The sequence below is a fragment of the Mus musculus genome, chromosome 15 (genome assembly GCF_000001635.26).
Source record: "Mus musculus strain C57BL/6J chromosome 15, GRCm38.p6 C57BL/6J".
NCBI lineage: Eukaryota > Metazoa > Chordata > Mammalia > Rodentia > Muridae > Mus > Mus musculus.
In genome coordinates, this window is record NC_000081.6 from 94071263 (window position 1) to 94089479 (window position 18217).

Here is an 18217-nt window from a genome sequence, read left to right on the forward strand (position 1 = left end):
CCACTTCTCTCCCTGGATGAGCAATGGATACTCAGAAAGCTCTAGAACTGATCCCAGAAGACAACGTTTTATGCTTTTCAAAGGTAGAAAATATTTGGTACAATGTTTAGATAGACTTACTTTGATCTAAAGAATTATTTAGCAGTGGTAACATAAGGTGGCTATTATCTAGGTAAGTAGACCTGTCCAGAAGGCAGGCAGGCCTTGATGATGGCTGGAACGGTCTCATGAATCCTGATCTTAGGACTTCTGATCCTCAGCATGCCAGAGTTCTATAGAGCAAAATAGATCTGCTAAATGATTAGTGCTTTTGAACTTAGCTACTTGGCTGGTTCAAAATTGTGCTACTTCACGAGCACAGCATCCCACTGAATAGATTCCTAGGAAATGCTGCTGTTTCTGCTCTTTTGTCCTTTCATCTTTTCAAATGTCTTTATTTGATAATTTCACTGTGACTTAATGTCTGCAGAAGGGAGAAGGAAGAGAGAGAGAGAGAGGACTTCAGAACATATCCATCTATTACTGGTGCCTTGAAATAGCAGGTTTTTAGAAGTGGCCTCATTACATTTGCAGAAAATCTAAGTATCTTTATTTGCTTAGTACTGTCTGTTTTAGTTAGGTTTTCTGTTTCTATGAAAATGCACTATGACCAAGGCAACTTATGGAATAAATCGTTGATTTGACTTATGGATTCAAACGGATAAGAGTCTGTGATGCTGGGGACAATGTGGCTACAGGCAAAAAGCACAGCACCTGGAGCAGCAGCTATGGATGCAAATCTCTAGAGTGAGCAGAAAGCAGAAAGAGCACCCTGGAAATGGTGCAAGTACTTAACCTCTCAAAGCCTGGCTCCAGTGACATACTTCCTCTACAAGGCAATACCTCCTAGACTTCCCTCAACAGTTCCACCAAATGGGGACCAAGTGTTCCAATGCTGTAACCTGTGGGGGTTTGTATGTTCTTGAACCCAAACCTTTTAATAAGAAATGTGTATTGAAAGTTAACATACTCTGATCATTCCCTAGCAGTTGTGGGGGGAATGAGATAAGCTCACCACCAACGTAAAACCAAAAGTTAAGCAAGAGTAGAGCTGACGAGCTGATAGCCATTTTTACCGCATGTGGTGGCTTGATGCTTGGATCAGTAGTAACAGGTAACTTGGTTGTGCACGTGAGGCACATAGAAAATGAGAGGAAACATCTTGTACTTTTAGGAGTAGTCGCACTGTAATTTTCACTACCTGGGCCTTCCATTGACTTCAGCCCTCATCTCAAACACTACTAGAGCAACATTCTTGACTTTGTTACTAAAGACAAGCTGGAGTAACAGGAAACCTCATGGGGATGATTAATGGCTCGATCACAAATGGAGGACAGGCTTCCAAGCACCAGCTTGCTCGAGCTCTGAAAATATCTAATACATTCTCTTCTCAGAAGCCGGTCATGTTTTATTCCAGTGTGAGCTGGAGTTCCTTGACTTGTGTGCAATTATTCCAGATCCCTTATTTACTGCCCTAAAGTCTTAATGCTGAGCATGCTCTTTTAATTTAGGGAGAGGACCGCCCATCACGTGGTTTCTTAGATTCTAAGCTTTTGATGTTGGATAGTTTGTCCTTAGTAATGGTCTAATTATCCCACTAGAGGAGATGTTTTGTTTCAAAGGGATTATTCATGGCCTGAATTGGATACCCTGTAAGCTGCCAAGTAATAAAAGAGATGGTTAAGATTCTAAATCTTGCCTAACTACTAACTAAGCTAGTTGCTATCACTTTGGTGACCACACTGCTGCTTATCCTCTTGCAGAACTGAATAGATAGGGTGGGGCCTGGCACGCATTTCATTTTGAATGGTTTTTACGGGCCATAGAAGGCCAGAATTCTGCCTGGTGTTTATCATCTCTTTCCACAACCATTTAGGTCCATCCCTCTTTTCACTTAAGTCCCTAGAAAAGTTCTCAAAGTTACAGGGGAGGAAGACCCTTTGTATCCTTTTCAAGTAAATGTTGAAAAGTCTCCAATTCAACCTTGAATTGTTGACTTATTATTTTTATGTTCAGTCTTAACTCCCCTACTAGAGTCGTTAAATTTTCTCCTAGTAAATAGTGAGTGTTTCCTTGGTGTGCTCACGTGTGTCTACTCTGTGCTTTGGTGAGTCGGTCGTTCCTACTTTGTGAAAAGCATTTCTAAGCACCATGCTTCCAGATTTTGAACTTAGCATGGAAGAAACTTTATATATTTACACACATATAGTATGTGTGTGTGTGTGTGTGTGTGTGTGTGTGTGTGTGTGTGTTGACTGCTTGGATGTCTGTGCACCAAGTTTGTACCTGGTACCCAAGGAGGCCAAAGAAGAGTATTGAATTTCCAGACACTGGAGTTATAGACAGTTGTAAGCTACCATATAGATGACACTGGAGTTATAGACAGTTGTAAGCTACCATATAGATGATAAAAATCGAGCCTTGGCCCCTCTGGAAGAGCAGCCGGTGTTTTCAAATGGAGAGCCATCTCTCCAGGTCATAAAGAAACCTGTTGATGTCAGGATGTACCTTCTGTCTACCAACTCGATTGCAGCACAAGGTGCTAACATGAGACTAAAAGAAGGATCCATGAGTTCCTAGTGGAACTACAAGTATCTGCACCAAAAATCCAAGGCAGGGAAAACATGGAAAGGGAAAAGCAAGAAGCAACAAAGGAGGAAAGGCAAGTCCGAGTAAACTCCCAGAATGCCTTGCAGAAAGTCTCAGCCATCCGATGTGGGGTCTAACTTGTCCCTTTCCTGGCTGAAAGAGCCTCCGACTTCAGTTGGCTTTCTGTGCTTGTGTAACCCCAGAGCCACACAGCATTCAAAGCGTTACTTTTCTCTTTCCCCGTGTGATACAGAAATAACTAATAGCTATTTATAAGAGCACTTTCAGCCCCAGGATAATGAGGAAGTCACCTCTCAATGAGATCACGGCATGCTTCCTTTCAAAGACAGTATTCGGAGGCTTTCTAGACCGCATCTCTGTATGGCCAACGTGACTGCCATTATGTGGCAAATTATAACATGAAATTAACATGACTTCAGAATTAGTCAAGTGTTAGACACAGCTCACTGGGCAGCACGCCATGTGCTCCATTAGTGATATCTTTTAATATTTTGTGCCTTTATCCCTGAGAGAAGAGAAAATTCTTTCTTCTAGCAGTGTTTTTGAAATAAGCCAAATACCCTTGACTAAATAAATAGTTTTAGGTTCTTTTCATTACAAGTTTTTGTCTCTTTAACTCCCATTTCATTTTTTAATTTTTAAACTTTCGTTTGGATCACTTCTCAGAATCTTTTTCCCCCTGAGAAAACTATTCTAAAGACCTTGAGTTCCTGGATTTATATTTTGAATGTCCTCTTAGGCTCTTGGTGAGCTGTCCTCTTTCTTTTTTGTCTTATCTAGTGAATGATTCTTGGATTCTCGGGTTCACTGGCCAGTTTCACATTAATGTTTTATCTGGCTTTTGTAGAGTTTTTCAGGTCATCTTTTAACAGGCATATAGTTAATAATTCTTGGTCCAAAGGGAAGGGAGAGGGAGGCAGCAAAATTTGTCTGTGCTTTTCAAGAAAAAATCTTTATCTGTCAATCTCATAGACTGCAATAAGGTAATTCAACCATACCAGCAAATGACACACACAGAGTTTTTTTTGTGAGAACATTGCTCAGTTGTCTTAGCCTAGTGGGAGCAGTGTTGGCCAGGTGGCACAAACCCAGTGGACAAGGGCACCTGCTTGGGGAAAGGAGCTCAGGTATAGCCACGTCCTAGCCTGAAAGAACTTTTTGCAGCATCCAAGTACATCCATGCAAACCCATCTCCTGTTCCTGTTGGATCATTCGGTTTTGTAGACAGAAAGGCTTGGGTTGGAATTCCAGCCCTACCCTCACATGGCCTTCAGTGAGCTTGAAGCCCAAGCCTTCCAACCGTAAACTCCAATACCAATGACAGCGGAGCCTCTTTATTACATGAGCCATGGAGCTGTCTGCTCTGGGCCACACGAGTACAAGAGCACCACGTTCTCTATTTTTAAATCCTTTAAATAAAATTGTAGCTGAATCTCATCTCCTTAGACCATTTTCAGACAGAGAAATAATTAACAATACCAAATCCAAGTTTTGGAACTAGAGAGGTGTCAAGACCACTGCTCTTGAACGTCCACTGGTCCTTGCAAGCATCAGGGGCTCCTTTGACTGTTTTCAGAGAGTTGCCTTTTACCCAAGGAAGAGAGAGTAGATCCCAGCAGAGGTTCCAAAAGTCTACATCACTTGTGTCGATGGGTTGAAAATCTCTCACTCATCTAGTTTTGACTTTGGAGATGAGGAATTTGAATCTGGTCTACTTCCCAGTTGGATTCCGTCTACTATACCATGTAGAGTTATTTTGAGTCAACCAGAAAATCTGCAAGGACATCAAAATGATGCTCCCCCCTTCCGACCTCAGTAATGACAGGTTGAAGCTTTAAGAAGCTCGAGAGCAAACCCTCAAAGCAGCTGCCGGACCCTGGCGTCCAGAATATGTGTTTCAAGTTCCAAATAAAGGGGCCTGACAAAGAACTTCTTCTCAAAGTCACCAAGACAGCTTGCAGCTCTGCTGTCACGCTGTGGCTACTGAGACCTCAGTCGTGGGCTGGGCTCCTTTGAAGCATCTGCACAGAACCCCAGGTTGGATGCCAGGGAGCACCGGGCTCCTGCTTTATTTCCAGCTTTCCTTTCATGTGGCATGAGACAAAATTCGAAGTTATTTTGGACTCTTATTTTCTCACACATTCCATTTTTAGTACAATTGAAAACTCCTGATGGTGTTAGCTTCAAATTACATCTGACCACTGGCTACCACTGTCAACCGTGCCACCTTCATCGGAGCCTACATCGTGTCTTCTCTGAGAGACTGAAGATGTATCCACTCGGCAGTGGTCCAGATGCATTTTCAAAAGTCTTTCTCTAGGAAACTTGATTGTCATTGTGGTGGTGAGCTAGTGGCCCTTTAAGAGGTAGAGCCTTGTGGGAGGTACTTATTATTGGGGGATATATCTTAAGAAGGGATTGTGGGATCCAATTTCTCTGGCTTCTCATTTTGAGTGGCATTCTCTTTCTTCTCTTGCAGTTGAACACTCTTCTCCCATTGTGACCTCCTCAGGGGCAAAAACAACAGGGCTGCCCAATTTCGGGCTTTGAGTTTCCATTGAATTAATGCTAAGTTAACCTGTTTTCCTTACAAAGTTCATGTGCGTCCATCCTTTAGCTGCACCACTTCAGAACTGACCCACAGCATCTCACGAGTAAGCCGGCTCCTACTTTTCTTTGTCTTTACATAGTCTCAGAGGTTGTCAGCCATGCTTCCATAATGAAACTGTCCCTCATTCAGCAGCCTTGATGAGTTCCTAGAACGGCTGCCTCTAAATAAAAAGCAGCAACATAAAAACATTTTACTTACTGTCTTATTCATTTATTCATTCATGTTTTGAGGTGGTCTAATAGAGCCAAGGCCAGCCTTGAATTCTCTATATAGCCTAAGAAGATGACATTGTACCGCTCTGATCTTCCTGCTGGGATCGCAGGTGTGTGTCATCATTCTGGGTTTTATGTACTTTGGAGAATTGGACCTAGCGCTCCATGCATGTCATATAAACACTGAAATAATCCCTATTTTTAGATGGCGGCAAAAGTGATGTATCGCCCAACAGAAGATATTTGACTAAATTTTATAGTTAGAAGCTGCTTTAATTGAACAGTTTTTAGTTTTCATTATATTACACAAATAATACCTAATGAAAGCTTGAAATGGTTTTGGCATAAGATGTAATGGAGATTGATCAAACAGGCAGGAAGACTGGTGCTGCTGCGGGTTGGTGTAGGAATTTGGAAGTCAGTTATTTGTAAGGTGTTCTGCTTTCTGTATCAACGCTGACTTCCTGACTGGTGCTCTCAGGCACCGGAGGACGTTGGCTCACTTGCACACAGTGGCCCTTGAAGTCTCAAGGCCAGCAGAGAGCCAGTGCAAACCGAATAACAGCTAAGCAGAAGAGCATCTGGATAGACTTAAATCCTCCATGCGCTGGGAATGCAAAGTTATGAGATACCACCTTTCATCATTAACCAGACTTAGGCAAATAAAGTACTTTCAGTTTACCCAAATATAGCCCTCAACTCAAATTTGTCCTGACACTAGGGCTAAAGAGATGGCTCAGTCATTAAAGGCTAGGCTCACAACTAAAATATAGAAGAGTCTAAAAGCTGGGGGGAGATGTATTTTATTTTTAAAAACTGCAATATCATAATATCAACTCTTCTACTTACTTATGTGTTTGGGGGGTATAAGTGTGTGTGTGTGTGTGTGTGTGTGTGTGTGTGTGTGTGTGTGCGCGCCTGTGTGTTTAAGACAATCCCCTGTGGATATTGAAAGACAAATTTGCTATCAAAAGCAGAGTCAAGAAAAGATCCCTTTCTTCCAAGAGCAGAGCTTCTCCACTCATCAGCTTTCTCCGGTATCAATTGTGCTGTGCTTCATATTAGAGCAACATGTAACCGGGGAAGACATGATCCCTTGCTAGGTTGGGCTGTCTTACTGCAAAACCATTGGTTGTAAATTGGAGGCATAACCATTCATCATCTTATTCTACATAGGAATAGTGTGCCTCGGGGATTTGAACAAAGAGCAGCAGGCATGCGCTGTCTCGGCTTTGTGGTATCTGAGTATTCTCCTGGTAAAGCCAGGATGGTTGGAAGGAACTGACCGACTACAAGTGATCTACACAGTCCACACTGGAATGACCTGCAGACTCCCTCACTCCTTCACACGTTACATGTAGGCCAAGGAAGTTTAAACGCTGAGTGCAGTAGACACCCGTAGTCTTGCTGAGCTTCTGCCAGCAGAGACTCCCTTCTTAGATGGAGCTTCCCAAAGGGGATGTCTGAAGTGCTGGAGTTGCAGGAGAACTAGAAAGAAGCCACACAGCCTTTCCTGAAACAGCCACAAAAGTCACAGAACGTCACTCTCCCATTATCCTGTTGGTTGGCGGAGAACAGTAAACCCTATCCCTCCGTAACAGGAGTGTCAGACATCTGCAGCCACTAAGTTAAACCTCGGCGTTTGCCACATTAAAGGGCAGTGATTCTTATGCTAAAGTCTCGGTCATAACTGAGTAGGTGGTAAGGCAAGACACCCCCCCCCCCTTGTAATGTTGGGATAAAAATTCTTTCTTTGAATAACTGTGACAAGAGCTCTATGTTCAGTTGAATCCGAATACCGAGTGCTTGCTTGCTAGTCCATCCTTTTGCATTGTAACAAATAAATGTGATAAACCAACTTAACGAAGAGAAGAGGTTTATTTGGGTCACAATTTTGAAGGTTCGGTCATCAGCCGGATTCATTACTTTGAGGTGGTGGGGAGGTATGAGGGCGTGGCTAGGCAGAGTGTCTCAATATACTCACAGAAAGAGAAGGGCGGGGGGAGGGGAGGAAAGGGCTGAGGCCTTAAGGGCTTCCTTGAAGATGGTTACTTCCGGACTCCTCACTAGGTTCCAACTTTATAATTCCACTGCCTCTGTCTCTACCAGCGCTGGGCCAAGCCTCCACGACATGGCCATTTCTCCCTAAAGTGTGATATAGTAGAATATGTTGTTATGCAGCATATTTTTAAAAGAAGGCTCATAGTGTACAAACAACTAAATCTGTTGCAGGTGATTTTGATGGGAGGTTGGGAGGCACAAAGAATAAGGGTCAGAGAGGAAGGGACATAAAAGCAGGCAAAGCAATGGCCAAAGACTATCCTTGTCCCAGGAAGGTCAACAGTTCCGTCATATCACCTCAGTTTTACATGCATGCTGTGGTGTTCGCATTAACATTGTAACTCTATAAAGAAAATGAGGGAGATGAGTTACTTTCTATTTTAGGAGTTCAGAAGCAGCACAATTGAACTACAGCTGCACAATTTTTTTAAATCTCATTTTAGCGTCTTTCAATCTCGTTTTAACACTAGGAACACTGGGTTTTACAAAAATGCTTTTGGAAGAAAATTAGAGCAGAGCCTGCTGGTGGTGAAAGGGCCATTTTATTTGTTATTTTCAGTGTCACTGGCTGAGGGTTTGGGTTTTTTTTTTCTTCTTTTCCCCCTTAAAATATAAACGGAAATGTAATAAAATTACATTTAAAAAATGAAATGGAAAAAGGCATCTAAGACACAAGCCAACATTTTTATTCGATTTTACAGTTACAAAATGACTTTGTCAAATCGCTATAAAGTTTCTGAATGCTTACTTCCATTGCTGGACTTATCTCAGATTAGTAGCAAATGATGGCTGGATCACCCGCCATTGATGAAGACCCTTTGAGCAGCAGCATCCTACCCAAGTAGGTTTAGTACAGAGATGACAACTATTTCCTCACCTCGTCTCTTACCAAAACACAGTTGTTAGCAGACACGACTCAGACAAGTTTGTTCCCGTTCTTTCTTTTCTTCATCAGTAGTGCGTGCACCTATCGTTTTGTGAATTATGCACAGGGTTGAATTGTTTCCTTGCGAATTGCTCAGCCTCAGCTAGAATCAGAGGGTAGGAGCCATCCATCCTGAGGGGCTTGAGGGACAGGCACATGCGCACTAGCCTCGTCATTTATAGGCAGCCTGGTCCATACCATGGAGCTCTGGCTTGCCGTGAAAGACAGTTTGTATATGGAATGGAAAGTAAGAGGTGGCCTTATCTGTGTTTGCCAGAAGAATACTCTAAAAATATCATATGTCCATGGAAAATTGAGTGTAGATTAAGAGTTTATCTTTGCATAGATTGGTCGAATTCTTGCTAGGGTTTTGTGGTAGACTCTCTGCTACATGGGTACTTTCCAAGCTGCTTTTCCAAGAAAACGAGAAGGAATGCAGTTTCGGTTTCTACAGGAAGCATGTGCCAATGTTGGCAGGACAGAGTTGGCATCGCATTTTCCGAAGTGCCTTTCAAAGCATCACCGCGACTTTTCCTTCGGATTTTCATCCTTCAATAGATAGTTTTTCAGAGTAAGACGTTTGGTGAGAAAACTGGTGGTAGATCTGTGCAGCTGAAACAAGTAGGTTTTCAGTTCTGTTAATGGCTTTATTTCCTTAAGGAGCAGATAGCCCTCGATGTACATTGAAAACATCTGAGGGGGTGGGGGTGGGGCGGCCGGGGGGAGGATTCAGAAAATACCAATGCCTGAGTCTCATCACCACATCTGGAGTTTATTGTTCTGGATTGCACCTGAGCATAGATTTTATTTTTAAACATAACCTTACAATTCTACTATTTATCATGGTTAAAAACCACACAGAGACACTCAGGGTTATCATTATGTAAAAGTCAATACAGACAAGACTTGACCACATTTTGATCATGTCTCAGGACAATGCTATTTCAATAGCGGAGGAAAGCAATATCTATGCTAAATACCCTTATTGTTGCCATGCATATGTAATATGCAATGATCTGAGATATTAAACATGATAAATGATTCAGTGAACAATATTATGCACTGGTAACATAATATCTGTTTGTTCTCGTATCATTAAAGCAGCCTTGATATTATTTGAACTTTTTTTAGAATTATGGATACTGACATGTAAATTTATAAAAGAGGTCATATTAAAATAGCATTTTGTTTTATTCTTATATTTTATTCTTTGTTGAAAATAATGTTTTTTTTCCCTACAGTATATTCTGATCATGGCCTCTCCCCCTCATCTCCAGGATCCTCCCCACCCCCTCCCTTCCAACCCTTTGTCTCTTTTCTCTCTCTCTCTTTAGAAAACATTCAGGCAACAAAAAAACCCCAAACAAAGCAAAAGAATAACCCCAAAAAGAGTAAAAAGAGGCAAAAAAAAGTACAAGAAACACACGCACACACACACAGAAGCACATGCACACAAAACATAAAAACACTTAAGTTGGAACCCATAATATACAATCAAATGACCAATAAGATTTCTTTTAAAAAGTCAAAAAGTTCTAAAACCATGAGGCAAAAATAATCTCAAAAAATCCCATTGAGTTTGTTTTGTGTTGTCATCTACTGCTGGGTATGGCTGTCCTTAAGAATGGTTTGTATAGCAGGTGAGACTCCATTGGAGAGACTAAATCGTCCTTTCCAGTGGTTGTCAGTTATGTAGCTTCTTCTTTAACAATGGGAGCTTGTGTCCATATCCCCCTCTTAGCCTGGGACTCCATCTGGGCATGCTTTGAGGGTACAAGGAAATCTTCCGATGTATTGATAAGGCCTGAAATGATGAGATCACTCACACGTGGGACCTAACACCGTCAAATGGCCAGCAGTGGCGCCAAGTGGTGGTTATCACAAGTGCCGAACTCTGGAGTGGGAAAGGAGTATGAGCTGGTCCAAGAGTAAAAGGTTTCAATCGGCAGGACGAACACGTGCTAGTGACCCAAGGTGACCTGTGGTGACAAGAGGACTTAAGTAACACTAAGGCATGGTATGTCTCAACATTGCTACAACAGCAGTGTTCACACCACAAAAGTAGTAAACACAGAATGATGGGTGTGCTGGCTGACTTTCTGTGTCAACTTGACACAAGCTGGAGTTCTCACAGAGGGAGTTCTCCCTCAGGGAAATGACTTCTCAATTACTGATCAAGGTGGGAGAGCCCATGGTGCCATCCCTGGCCTGGTAGTCCTGGGTTCTATAAGAAAGCAAGCTAAGCAAGCCAGGGGAAGCAATCTAGTAAGCAGCCCCCTCCATTGCCTCTGCATCAACTCCTGCCTCCAAGTTCCTGCCTTGTGTGAGTTCCTGTCTTGACTTCCTTTGGTGATGAACAGCAATATGGGAAGTGTAAGCTGAATAAACCCTTTCCTCCCCAATTTGCTTCTTGGTCATGATTTTTTTGTGTGTGCAGGAATAGAAACCCTGACTAAGACAATGTGTATGTTGTAAACATGGCATTCTTATGATAGGTTAAGTGTTTAGATGTAAAATTGTTATAGGTATTTGAAAATCCTTCAAGTTATTTAGTCACTTCATACACCTGGAGCAGAGACACATCAGATTTGAAAGCTCTTCTGCATCTCACACATAGTCCACATTTGGAACATAACGACAGTCTGGCCCATTCAGTGGCCTCTGTAGACAGTATACAAAACTACATGCCTAAACCTTTGTTCTACATGTGTAGTCAGGTCCTTGTAATCCAATTGTTATAAAAAGGAAATCAGTTATAATGTGCCTGTTGAAGTAGGGCAGAGGACATAAATATTTCACTCTGCTCAGTTACTAACAAAATTGGAGCTGAGTCTCACAGCTAGTTAACATATCACCATCCAGCCGTGGTTGGCTCTCTGTTGCCAGTCAGTGAGTCCATTAATAAATCAGCCTCCCTGATCTAGTTACAAAGAAAAGTGCTACCATCCATGCATAGCCAGATGTTACTTACGGGCAACCAGCAGACAAGAGGGAATCAGTCCAGAGAAAAATCACGAAAAATATAGGAAGGGAAGCCACGAAGCTACTGTATATTTCTAGGACCCTAAAATTCAGTATTTTTGTAAGATTAAAAAGAATTGTCCAGAAAAACCTCTTTAACTATTATATCAGATTATTAATAATCCAAAGCTATTTTAATAATATTAAATATATACATATTTGTATTTCCTAGTCCCTGTTTCCTATTATAAAATAAATTATTCTCCAAACTGGATTGTTCTGGGTGGAATTTTTAAAAATATCTTTCAATTTCAGAGTACAGTCTTTGAATTATTATTTTTGTTCCAGAAGACAATTAATTTAAGAACACATTATTCCTCTTTTGATAGTCTATAACAAGTTCCCTGGCTCAGTGTTCTGTAGAATGTGAGCAATACAAGGGAGTGATTTGTAAATAGCAGTTGGGTCTAAGTATTGCCTTAATTTCGTTGTTTACCAGTTGGACTCATTTACTTAATACCAGAAAGATCCTAACTATTTGCTTCTAGTCATCAGGAAACTAGATATTTTTGGCCATTACCACAAAATAGACAGCAGCGTTATTTTTAAAGTAAAGATGTAGCACTGGATTCAGAGCTCAAAATGTTGTTAATAAAAAGATATTCAGTAGTATGGCAAAGTAACCTGATTAGATGCTGGTTCCTTACACACACACACACATGCACACGCACACGCACACACACACAAATGAGTGGACAAATAGGAGAAAACACGTCTTAATGACATGGCTTAGCTTAAAAGAGGACAGGTATATTTGGGCACCTTCCAGGAGATGTGGCTTGGATAGAAGAGTTTATTATTTGGGAGGACCCAGGAGATGCCTCTTTTAGCACATAGAAGTGGAAAGCCCAGAGCCCCTAAGAGTTTTCCCACTCCTAACAGCGTGAGACCAATGCCTGGAGCAGGTGAGCAACTATAACCTGAGATGTCTAGCCCAACTGTCGTCCGAGGGACATCATCCAGGAACTGATAGGAGCAGATGCAGAGACCCACAGCCAAACAGTTCCTGGATCCTGCCAAAGAGGGTAAGGAAGGATTGTAGAAGCCAGAGGTGTCAAAGACACATTGAGAACACAGCCCACAGAATCAAGTCAGCAGTGCTCATAGTAGTTCACAGAAACTGAAGCCACAATCAAGGACCATGTGTAGGTCTGAGCTGGTCCTCTGCATACCTTATAATTCTATAGCTTGGTGTTCTTGGGACTCTGAACAGTAGGAGTGGGGAATGTATCTGACTCTTTTACCTGTGCTTGGGACCCTTTTCTCCTATGGGGTTGTCTTATCTGGCATCTTGGTTTGTGACTAGTCTGATTCTAATTTGGTATGCCATGTTCGTCATGTTCTTGGGATGTCCCTGGGAGACCTGTTCTTTTATGTTTTTAAAGAGAGAAATAGATCTGGGTGAGAGGGGAGGTAGGAAGAGGGATTGGGAGGAGAGTGGGTAAAACTGTGGGGTCAGGATGTAATTTATGAGAGAAAAATAAAAAACAAAAAAAGGGAACGTTTTCAAACAAAGAGAAAATAAAGATCCAGCAAAGATGCATGCCGAACTATTCTGGGCTTCTATTCCAAAGCACTTGCTTTGTCTGTGCTGAAGCTCTGTCCTCTGAATGGACGTTATAGGATGAGAGCTGTGCTTCTGAATCCGGAATCCTGGAGTCAGATTCTCTGTGCAGAAACAGCTCAACTTCTTGAGACTCCAGTCCATCAGTCTCTTTAAATAAGTCCTCCTCCTCCTCCCCCTCCTCCCCCTCCTCCCCCTCCTCCCCCTCCTCCCCCTCCTCCCCCTCCTCCCACTCCTCCCCTCCCCCTCCCCCTCCTCTGTGTCATTCTCCTCCCTGTTCCCCTCCTCCTTTTCTCCTTCTTCCTTGTCTCCCTCCTCCTCGTTCCCTTCCTCCTCCTCCTCTTCCTCATCTCAATTTTTCTCCTCCACCTCCTTTGCCTCCTTGTCCTATCCTTCCCCACCCCCACCTTCCTCTCTGTAAGGATACAGACTTTCTCATCTTTTGCTACAATTGCTTTTCTAGAAAAGGTCTCAAAGGTGTGTGAGTGAATGAACAACAAACTCAATACTAGGACTTTCACATCATTGCCTCAGATCTCGATTAAATCCGAAGCTGCATCATATCATGCCATAGTACATGCCCCATGACAGACTTCAATATTTATCCCTAAAAAACAAACCTGAACTTGAGGAAACCATTGAAACTGCCAAGAACCTTAGCCTACTAAAAGCAGATTTTGCCAAGAACCCCAGCCTCAAGAAGGCCCATTTTAAGAAAGTACATCTTAAGAAATGCTAGAGTTAGATATTTATATAAGATTAGGGTGCTAGGGTAACCTTTAATGATGCTATCCTTGCTTTATTTAAAAAAATGGATAGAAAGCCATAAATGTGTTACCTGAGGAGCTCTGAATTCTTGACTGATAAAGTGTACCCTGTAGACAAGACCATCTGTAAAACTATATAAGCATGTATGAGTGGTAAGAAGGAATGAGGGTAAGGAAAAATGAATGGTAAGATATGAATGGTAAGAAGGAATGAGTGTAAGAAAGTATGAATGGCAAGAAGGAATGAGTCTTAAGAAGGTATGAATGGCAAAAAGGTATGAATTATAAGAAGGTATGAATGGTAAGAAGGAATGAGTGTAAGAAAGTATGAATGGCAAGAAGGAATGAGTCTTAAGAAGGTATGAATTATAAGAAGGTATGAATGATAAGAAGGTATGAATGGTAAGAAGGTATGAATGGTAAGAAAGTATGAATGGTAAGAAGGTATGAATTATAAGAAGGTATGAATGGTAAGAAGGAATGAGTGTAAGAAAGTATGAATGGCAAGAAGGAATGAATCTTAAGAAGGTATGAATCTTAAGAAGGTATGAATGTTAGAAGGAATGAGTAAGAAAGTATGGGTGGGAAGCACCCTAATGGCTCATGTATGGGAAGATGGTTGCAAATATGTGGTGCTTTGGTAGGAAACAACCTCTAAGACATGGGACCCAGGGGGAGTTAAGTCACTGGGAACTTGCTCTTGAAAATGATATTGGGACCTGTCCTTCCTTCTGTCTATCAAGCTGCAAGTCAGTCTGTCTTTGTTTCTTTGATGACAAGGATAAAGAACTGGACTCTTTCACCACCCTCTCCACCAATTATGTACCATTCCCTTATAACACATGGGTAAAAATTCAAGTGGTTACAATGTCAATCTTTTGAAAATGTGAACCAAATAAACTGTTTCTCTTTTTAAGTTGCTTTATCTCAGGTATTTAACAGCTACAAATAGCTGCCTAATATGGATGATAGTGGGTGAGGCAGTTTAGGATGTCAAAGCACACAAAACATGTACCTAACATCAGTCATATATTTACTCTGCCATAGAAACCAGAAGAGGAAGTAAGAACTCAACCAAGACTCGGGGCTGACAAGATGGCTCAATGGGAAAGGGAGCTTGCCACCAAGCCTTAACTACCTGAGCTTGATCTTGGAACCTGCAGAGTGGAAGAAAGAATGAGCTGCCCCTGCAAGTTGTTCTCTTCTGTCTACACATAAAGTAGATGCATACACATGCAAATGCACGAATAATTAAAAATATCTTCAACAGAATTAGGAGGCTAGGTTTCCAATATGAGGCTCATTTTTATTCATATCTTGCCCTGCTTTCAAGAAGACACTCACCTTCGGGAGTCTTGTGACAATCAGAGAATAGGCACAACTGAAAGCCAATGAAAACTCCTCAGTGACAGAGAAGAGAGCATGATTATGGCTTCTGGGCAGTTTCTGCTTAGGAACCACACAATTAACAGCCCTGGGGTCTCTATGCCCCTTGAGGACAAAAGGAAGATGTTTGCATACTCCAGTGCAACTTTGTAGCAAGAAGCTCATGGCGGTTCTGGCTCCCTTTCTATGTTGTTTCTGCCATCTTGGAGCCAGGCCCTATCCCCCTCCACCAGCAGTTCAAAGCTCTCCCTTCTTCCCTGTGCTTTCCCACCATGCTTCTGCTCTCAGCCAGTGCTTCTTCAGTTTGGTTTAGAGATTTCTGATCTTTTTGTTGTCTACTAGTCCATACTGTATTCCCTACATGTTAGACCTTGTTCAGCCAAATATTTCCCTAAACACAGTTAATTTTCTAACAATAGTCAGTATGTTCATAAATGGATATTTTTGTCTCATGAAATCTAATGAGTAATACATAGATAACAGATATATAGCAATTATTGAGAATTTACAATAAGTTAAGCATTGTCTATACAGTTTATACACATGAGCTCACTTCATTTTCTTAAACTACCTTGATCTAGGACTTAGTATTTTATCCATTTAATACATGAGGCAATAAAAGGCCAAGGATTTAAATATACTGTGCAAGTTACATAGTTAGTACTGAAGACATTATTGAACCCCAACATTCCACTCCAAAATGCATGCTCTTAACATTACAATATGGTCCCAAACCACTTAAATATCTGCTTCAGCTCATAAGAACTTACATACAGAGGCTAAAATTCCATGAAAAAATGGCAATATGTCATAAAACACACACACACACACATCCCACACAGGAAAAGGGAAAGAAAATTCTAATAAGAAGTATGAATATGATAGATAAAACTCCATTTTATGTCATTAATGCCTTAAATTGAAGTGGAGAGCTTTAGTTCTCTTGAAATAAACAATGGCAGGAAACTTTTCCTTTCATCAGAATTAATGAGTTTGGCCACGTTTTTAAATGACTGATAAAAATAGAAAGTATGACACACTGTATATAATTTTTTTTCTTTCCTCTAATTACTAGCTTGCAAAGTGAAAGTGAATAGGTAATTTGAGATTTCTTAGAATTGAAATTGACCCTGGAAAACTATTTCAAACAATTTATGGTTAAGTTTTCATGGGTCTCTGTGTGTTTATATGCACACACATGCATGTACACATGCACACATGTGTGTACGTGTCTTCATTCTTCTGCATGGGGAGAAAACACCTATCATTTGCCTAAGACCGTTTATGTCCAATGGCAATAAATAGAGACAGAATTTACAAAGGTCAGGTACATACATAACAAGGCTATAAATTCTAATAATGGCTCAGCAGGAAATGCCTGCTTGGGTAAGACTAATAACATGAGTTTCATTTTCAGGATCCACAGTGGAATGAGAGAACCAGCTCCCACAGTTGTCTTCTGAAATCCACACATGCACCCTAGCATAGGTGTGCCCACACTTAAAAATGCTTCATACACATACAACAATAATAATGGTAAGAAATAAAATGCTTCAAGAATCCTAATGGCAAAAGATAAATCCTGATAGCAGTGTATGTTTTATACACTCAGACTTGCAAATGGAACAGACAACGTCCTAGAATCTGTGTTTAAAATGACAGTCTGTAGGAGAAATTTAATCCAGCAACATGACTGCTCTGGCAAAGAACTAAGTCTATATGACCCAGCCAGAATGTAGACACACCCTGTACTATAGTATGATCTGGCAAGAATACAGACATGTCCTTAATACATGCTTTTAATCCCTAACAATGAAGTTTAAGGTTAGTTTGTAGAAGGAAGCAGACATGTTTGAAAGTGATATCTAATTGAGGGGTAGACAAAGTGAAGAAGAAGAGAAAGATTTGACAAAATGAGTCAGAGATAGGATTTGTCCAACTCACACAAGAACAGCACAGGAGAGGCTACTTAAGAGCAGTACAGGGAGAGTGCATGTGTGGGTATGTGAATGTGAGTGTGTGGATGTGGGTGTGTGGATGTGAGTGTGTGGATGTGAGTGTGTGGATGTGGGTGTGTGGATGTGAGTGTGTGGATGTGAGTGTGTGGATGTGGGTGTGTGAATGTGAGTGTGTGAATGTGAGTGTGTGGATGTGGGTGTGTGAATGTGAGTGTGTGGATGTGGGTGTGTGAATGTGAGTGTGTGAATGTGAGTGTGTGAATGTGAGTGTGTGGATGTGAGTGTGTGGATGTGGGTGTGTGAATGTGAGTGTGTGAATGTGAGTGTGTGGATGTGGGTGTGTGAATGTGAGTGTGTGGATGTGGGTGTGTGAATGTGAGTGTGTGAATGTGAGTGTGTGGATGTGGGTGTGTGAATGTGAGTGTGTGAATGTGAGTGTGTGGATGTGGGTGTGTGAATGTGAGTGTGTGAATGTGAGTGTGTGGATGTGGGTGTGTGAATGTGAGTGTGTGAATGTGAGTGTGTGGATGTGGGTGTGTGAATGTGAGTGTGTGAATGTGAGTGTGTGGATGTGAGTGTGTGGATGTGAGTGTGTGGATGTGGGTGTGTGAATGTGAGTGTGTGGATGTGGGTGTGTGGATGTGAGTGTGTGAATGTGAGTGTGTGGATGTGGGTGTGTGAATGTGAGTGTGTGAATGTGAGTGTGTGGATGTGGGTGTGTGAATGTGAGTGTGTGGATGTGGGTGTGTGAATGTGAGTGTGTGAATGTGAGTGTGTGGATGTGGGTGTGTGAATGTGAGTGTGTGAATGTGAGTGTGTGGATGTGAGTGTGTGAATGTGAGTGTGTGAATGTGAGTGTGTGAATGTGAGTGTGTGGATGTGAGTGTGTGAATGTGAGTGTGTGGATGTGGGTGTGTGAATGTGAGTGTGTGAATGTGAGTGTGTGGATGTGAGTGTGTGAATGTGAGTGTGTGAATGTGAGTGTGTGAATGTGAGTGTGTGGATGTGAGTGTGTGAATGTGAGTGTGTGAATGTGAGTGTGTGAATGTGAGTGTGTGAATGT

At 41.6% G+C, this 18217-nt stretch overlaps 1 long non-coding RNA gene across 1 annotated transcript in view; it reads right to left on the minus strand.

The window, feature by feature from the left end:
* Window positions 1–10003: 10003 nt before the first annotated feature.
* Gm30665 overlaps window positions 10004–18217 on the minus strand; it is a 28320-nt gene continuing 20106 nt past the window's right edge. Inside the window, exon 3 of the long non-coding RNA XR_384358.2 lies at window positions 10004–10437. This is a non-coding gene — a long non-coding RNA (predicted gene, 30665). The remainder of the gene's footprint in view (window positions 10438–18217) is intronic.